The sequence below is a fragment of the Sesamum indicum genome, linkage group LG3, assembly GCF_026168435.1.
Source record: "Sesamum indicum cultivar Baizhima isolate 11 linkage group LG3, ASM2616843v1, whole genome shotgun sequence".
In the NCBI taxonomy this organism is placed as follows: domain Eukaryota; kingdom Viridiplantae; phylum Streptophyta; class Magnoliopsida; order Lamiales; family Pedaliaceae; genus Sesamum; species Sesamum indicum.
Window position 1 is genome coordinate 22817358 of NC_142659.1, and position 7585 is coordinate 22824942.

The following is a 7585-nucleotide window of genomic DNA, read 5'->3' on the forward strand; positions in this document are numbered from 1 at the left end:
GTCTACATACCCAATGAGATGAATGTTATCAGAAAATTTAGAAAAAGTAACACTGATGTCATCAGAACCACGAAGGTATCTAAGAAGCCATTTAAAAACCTCCCAATATGGAGGACCAGGATTTGACATGTATCTGCTGAAACAACTAATAGCATAAGCGATATCAGGCCTGGTGCATACCATAAGGAACATAATAGATCCAATAACATTCGAATATGGTATTTTGCTCATTTTTTCTTTTTCATGCTCTGTTTTTGGACTTTGGTCTTTACATAGTTGGAAATGAGCAGCTAAAGGCACAGAAACAGGTTTGGGATTCTCCATAGAAAACCTTTTTAAAATGGATTGTATTTAAGTTTTTCGATTAAAAAGAATTGTGGATTTTTCTCTATCTCTAGTAATATCCATTCCAAGAATTCTTTTGGCATCACCAAGATTTTTCATTTCAAAAGTTTTGCAAAGGTCCTCTTGTAAACAACCAATGAGTTTATGACTAGGACTAGAGATAAGCATATCATCCACGTATAGTACAAGAAATTTAGGAATGTCATTCATATGCTTGAAATAAAGACAATGATCATACCCACTTCTTTTGAAATTTAGTGAAAGCATGAATAAGTCAAAATTTTTATTCCACTACCTAGGAGATTGTTTTATACCATATAGAGATTTTTTCAATAGACACACATAGTCAGGTTTGGTTTTATCGATGAAACCAATTGGTAGATGCATGTAATGTTTTCATCTAAATCCCCATGCAAGAAGGCAATTTTCACATCCATTTATTTTAACTCCCAATTATAATGAGCAGTAATAATGCGAACAGTAGTGTATTTAACCACAGAAGAAAAAATTTCATTATAATCAATACTTTCTTTTTGTGTGAACCCCTTCGCAACTAATCTAGCTTTGTATTTGATGGGATTTCTTGCTTAATCTTAAAAATCCACTCACAGTCAACTATGAAGTAGTTTAAGGGTTTGGGAACTAGGACCTAAGTTTTATTATCCTTAAGAGACTTCATTTCTTCATTTATGGCACTCAAACCATTTTTTCGATTTCATAGCATCATCTACGCTAGTAGGTTCAGAAATTTCAGTATTAAGGGCTACGTGAAAATCCTTAAGTCTCGAGGAAATCCTAGGTTGTCTCTACTTCTGTCCCTAGCTAATTGGTAATCATCAAGGTTGTTTTCTATGTTCGTATTTTTAGGATGTTCAATGTTTTGTTCTTCTAAATTCTCTGTAATCTCCCCCCTTTGTTAGTTATCCTCTGTAGTGCCCTCCATCTTATTAAAAGTGGTTTCCTTCTGTTCTATTTCTAAAGTTTTAAGCAAGATATTTCGGTTTCATTAAAAATAACATCTCTACTTATTAGAACCTTAAAGCCGGGTTGACAACGTACCCATAGCCTATATCCTTTTTACACCTTCTGGATAACCAATAAAATTACATTTTAGAGATCTAGGTTCTAATCTATCAGAATTTTGATGAACAAATGCGGAACATCCAAATACACGTAGAGAAGAGATATCAGGTTGTTTATCAGATCATACAGTTTCAAGAGACTTTCCAAGCAAAGACACAGAAGGTGATAAATTTATTAAATGACCAAACACGAACTAACACGCAGAGTTAAATAGCTTCCCCCCAAAAAGATTTTTGTAAACCAGAACTAACCAAAAGACATCTAACTTTTTCGAGTAAAGTGCGATTCATACGTTCAGCTACACCATTTTGTTGAGTGGTATAGGGATTGGTTTTGTGCCTTTTGATACCAAATTTATCACATAGATCAGAAAAAATTTTGGTTGCAAAATTCAAGACCATTATCAGTTCGAAGAGACTTCAATCTTTTCCCGGTTTGGTTTTCTACTAAAGTCTTATATTTTTCAAATTTTTCGAAAATTTCATATTTGTGTTTTAGTAAGAAAACGAAAACTTTTCTTGAAAAATTATCAACAATAGACAAAAAATAACGATTTCTACCATGGGTGAGTTCTTTTGAAGGACTCCAAATATCAGCATGTACATAATCCAAAATGCAAGTTGACATGGAGGGATTAGGGAAAGGTGTAACAGGAAAGTGCGCACGATGCTGTTTACCCATCACACAGTCATCACATAATTTCAAATTCTCAATTTGTCACTAAGAATTCCTTCTCTATTCAACAATTCAAGCCCCTTTTGGCTTATATGAGCAAATCTTTTGTGCCACAGTGAATTTTTATCTCATTCACTAACAGATGCAACAATAGAATCATATGTAACAGAACATAAATATAAATTGCATTTTCTTTCCGCTTTGAAAAACAATTAATGATCCTTTTACGATTTTCATGACAACTTTACCCCATCTACCTTCTAATCCTTCTTCTTCAAGGGCAGCACACGAAATAAGATTATGACTAAGATTAGGAAAGTACGTAATGTTTTTAAGGGTTAACTTATAACCTTCTTTGAAGTTCAAAGAAATGTCACCAAGACCTTTTATCTCACAACGTTTTTCATTAGCCATAGAAACAAAATCAGAATTTTCATTTTTGAAATTAGAAAAGATTTCTTTAAACAGGCTCATGTGAAAAGTACAACCAGGGTTAATCAACCATTCATATTTGTTCACAGAATGCACAAAATTCACTTCACACACCACAAATACTTCACCAAAATCATCAGAAACATTATTAGCCTTTTCCTTTTCTTCGTACTGTCTTTTCCTATTTTCTCTTTTGGGTTTTCTGTAATCTTTAATGTAGTGATCTTTAATCTCACAATTATAACAAATTCGTTGTCTAGATTATCATCTCTACATGAGTTTTCTCTGGTTCGAGACTTGCTTCTACTTTTACTTCTACTTCTGCTTCTGTTATTATATCTAGATCCAGTGTTTCTAAACTTAGATCTTCCCCTAACAAAATTGACTTCACATTGGTTTTGGTTTGGTTTGTATTCCTTGCTTTTTAAGCCATTTACTACGGTTTCTAGGTTAACGCTGTCCTTACCATATTTTATGGCTGCTTTAATATCAGACTATGTATCAAGAATGACATTCAACAAAACAATAGGACAATATTCATCAATATTTTTATCACCCGTAAGTTTTATATCTTGTATGAACTTTGTGAAATCATCTAGGTTTTCATCAATGTTCTTAGACAAATCAAGTTTATATCTAAAAAACTTTTCTAGCACAAAGAGTTTATTAGGTAGTGATGTTTTTGTGTATAAATCTTCTAATTTTTTCTAAAGTGATTTTGTTTTCCTACCTTTCTAATAACAGTATCAGATAGGTTCAAAATAATCGAGCAATAAGCATATTCATCATTTTCTAACATCTTTTCTTCAGAAATATTTTCAGAATACTTACCATCTATAGCTTTGAAAACCTTTTGTTGGATTAAAATTTCTTTCATTTCTGCTGCCGATATAGAAAAATCACTTTTGCCATCGAAAGGTCGAAGATTATAACCGGTCATTTAAAAAATAATTAAAAAGTATATTTCAGAAGAAGATTTTGAAAAATAATTTTTAGGTAGTTGGTATCACAGTTTTAGTGATTTCAGAAAAATTTGTGCGGCAATAATTATAACAGTGATAGTTCACAGAAGAGAATTATACCAATCAGATAATATAATAAGTCATAGAGAATGATTTCTCTCAAGCATATTTCAAGTAAAAATAGTCAAATAGTCACAGTAATAAATTTCAAGGATGTCACAAACAAATCTCAATAGTAAGTAAATCACATAAAATAGTAGATCACGCAGATAACTACAGTTAAGAAAAAGAAAATTCCGACAGATAATAATATCAGAGATAAGAAATCCAGGCTTCCAGCCTAAGTCTCGACCAGATACCCGACGACCTCAAGGGTCCTGCCAGGTGGGATATCAGGGTGATTTACCGCGGCAGAAAAATAATAATAATAGTAGCAGTAACAGTGGTAACCCACAAGTATAAAAAAATTGCAGAAATAATAAGGGAGAGGTTTTTAGAGATTACCACCACCAGGAGAGACGGGGAGCTCTGATACCACTATAGAGTGGAAACCTCCTCTGCATTCGATCCTTTTAGGAACCCTAATCAACTATTACAGCAGTGTCGAGTACGAAACTCCTTAAGGATACAGACCAAAATTACAAATCACAAAGAATATAAATAACTGAAATAATTAAAGAATAATTTCGTAAACTAGAACAGACTCAGATTTTCCAGATCCAAAATATAAGATAAAGGAAACCGATTACAAGGCATCATTTCCACAAAGTTTCAACCCATGGTTGCTCCACAAAATCGACCGAATACCTTAGAACTTAGATCACTGAGATCTATCACAAGAACTCAGTCACAGAGATCTACGAAGGCACCCAGTTCACACAGAACCTTTTAGGCTTAGAATATAAGAGAGATTAGGGAAAAACTTGTTATATCAGCCGAGAGGGAAAACCCCTTTTACAGGGGTAGACTGTTGAAGAGAAAGGGAAGCCACAATGGCCTTCCTAAAGCCATTGAATTTGCTTAGAAAAGCTTCTATTTTTACAGTGAAAGAGAGAGGTAGGAGAATCCGACATATATGGCGAGAGAGAAAAAGAGATTTGAGAGCAGTCGGCGCTAGGAAGAAATGAGAGAGTTAGAAATAGGTCTAGGGTTAGGAGGGTATTATAAAAGGGTAGAACTTGGGTCGGGTTAGAGTCAGTTTCGTGGGCCTGCCATGCGGGTCGTTTAAGTGGGCCTCCAGGTGGGCTGATAAATTTGTAGTCCTTTGGGCCATATGAAATAACAATTCATTAATGTGTTTTATATTTTAATGCATTTTTTATAACCTTTTGGAAGAAATCGATCCATTTATATTGTTCACTTTGAAGAGATGTTTGAGAGCATTAGACGACACATACATAAAAAAGAGAGTAACAATTAATGACAAGGATCACTACAGAACATGTAAGGCCGACATTGATGTCAATATGTTGGGATAGCAGGTTCTGCCCATAGTACTTGGTAATGTTCTAGTTCTCCCCTTGCATGTTTTGGTGTGAGAGTTTCTAGCAATATTGCTTAGTGTTTCAGGTCTATTCTAATTCGTGGCTGGTTGCCGGGTGTATTTGGACAATTTTGTTTTGGTGGTAGTTTTAGTCATCGATTTTTCCAAAAAAAAAATTAAAAATAAATCCTATGATACACAATTACAGACATAATACAAACAAAAAATAAAATGATTTTTCAAAATTTAGGATAAGATATAGTTCCAACACGACAGTCATTAGTTTCATGTAATATATATATATACACACACATAAATATTCGTGCTAGAAACAATATAATTTTTGTCATAATTAATTATTATCGTCAAATAAAAAATAAATCGTGGCATATACAAATTAATCACTATTTTGATCACAATAGTTATTAGCCATATATTTACCAGCAAAGCAAAAATATTAATAGTAACTAAAATCATAACACAATTATTGCTAATAAATGCAAAACCGAAATTAATAGTTAGTTTTGAAATCTGAGTAGTTGGATTGGGTAGAAATATTTACCAAAGCCCATATCGCTTTCTCAACAATAAGGAACAATTTGCAAGAACGAACTCAACAAGAACATATATAGTAATCATAGAGCCATAAGTAATATAGGTTTCTTCTTTCAATCAAACAGGGTAACGAAGAATTTAAGAAATCGTGGCCTGGACCATGTCTGAGAGGGGCTAGCACATGTACCTGTACTCCAAACGATCGATGCATTTGAGGCTGTTTTTTCTTGGTTGTCGGCTAAGTGTTTTCGTTTAGTGGTTTAAGTTGAAATTTTATGAATAAGTTTAAGTTTATGGATTCGAGTTATATTAAATGTATGGATGTTTGCAATTGTCTCATTTTATTTAAGTTATTATAATTTATTTATTATTTTTAGTCGTATTAATATATATATATATATATTGCTTAATTTGTTGATATAATTTTATATATAATTATCACTTGGGGGTGCGGGGTTGTTTAGGATGCCTAGTTCCGCAACTCATTTTCTTTCTTTTGAGGGATAAAAGAAAACGAAAGAAAAAAAGGATCCCGTTCCTTTCTTTATTAGATTTATATATATATATATATATATATATGAGCTAATGGAGAAGTCAAAATTTACTAATTATCACGACTATGCTATGCCTATTAATTATTGTTTTTTCAAGTGAAACTAAAATATTAAAAATTATTGAAAATATTTTGCCAATAGTTTAAGCCATGTCAAATGTAATTAACCATTGCGAATACTTAGTTTTTGCATTAGTTTTGGTTGACTGTGATAGAATTATTAATTTATCATGATTTTTAAGTAGTAATCATTTATAATATAGGAATATATATAATTTATTTTTTTTTATAAAGCACAACTGATAAGAATGGGTCGAACTCTATAAACTGATCTTTTCTCTTCCAGAGCACTATATCGACTTAGTTGTCGTGTTTGTCCTATAGTAAATTGACCAATCTCATCATCAATTAAATAAGACGTGGAAGAAAAAACCGACTTCTCCATCAACGACGACTGATGCATATTCTGGCCAGATCAATCGCAAGATTTTGTTTTGAAAAAACTCCTCTCGAAAAACGAAAGTCTTAAAATTTATAAATCAAACAAACTTTTTATTTACAATCGATGCAGAATATATACCAATATCAAATTCCATCGACCTGCCTACATTCCCATGTTGAGGGAGGCTTCAAGGTTTGGCACAATAAATTATATTGTAGGTGGAGGGATCATTCTCCAGGCTGGAAAACTTTGACAAAATTCAGCAATTACTAGAGTTTGGTAATATGCCCTTGTTGGAATATAGGATTAGGAAAGGAGCCCTCTATCCCATCTGATGTAGGTCGTACAATTCGAATCGGATCGTTGAAGCTTAGGACCCTCTATCCCACCTTTCTTAAAAATTCCTTTCTCTTTTCCCCCAAAATTTCTTTCAAATTCTTGTGGTATGCATACTTGTAGCCCTTCAACTTCTCAAGCAAAAGAAACAAAAGGTGTTATCATTGCATTCAATCATGATTAGCATTCAAAGTAAAAACAAAGACAAATGGGAGAAAAAGGAAGGAAAAGTTGTTAAAGCAATGATGCCCACAATCATAGCTTCCAAGCTAAACTTAGATACTTGTGGTCCATCTACCCTTCCAATCTGCAAAGCAATTAACTAAAAGAAAAACTTATACTTTTGATTTTTAAACGATATCATTTCTTTACTTTTAATTTCTAAATAACCACTATTTATATTTTTGGTCCATCAATTAATATTTTATAATTATTTCTATTAAGTGATTGTTAAATCTGACAGAAAATCATTATGAATCGTGTGTAAAACCTAGAAAGGAGGGTACATGATGCTAGCCTTTGCTTGGCACGTGATGATTTTTCGTCGAATTTAACAATTATTGGACAAAAATAATAAAAAAAAAATGTTAAGAAAATGTCAATTTATGATTGAAAAAATAAGGGGGGATTGTTTAGAGATTAAAAGTGAATAAGTGGTATTGTCTAGAGACTATATAATCCTCCTCTCTCCCAAAAAAAAAAAAAATGAAAAAACAATA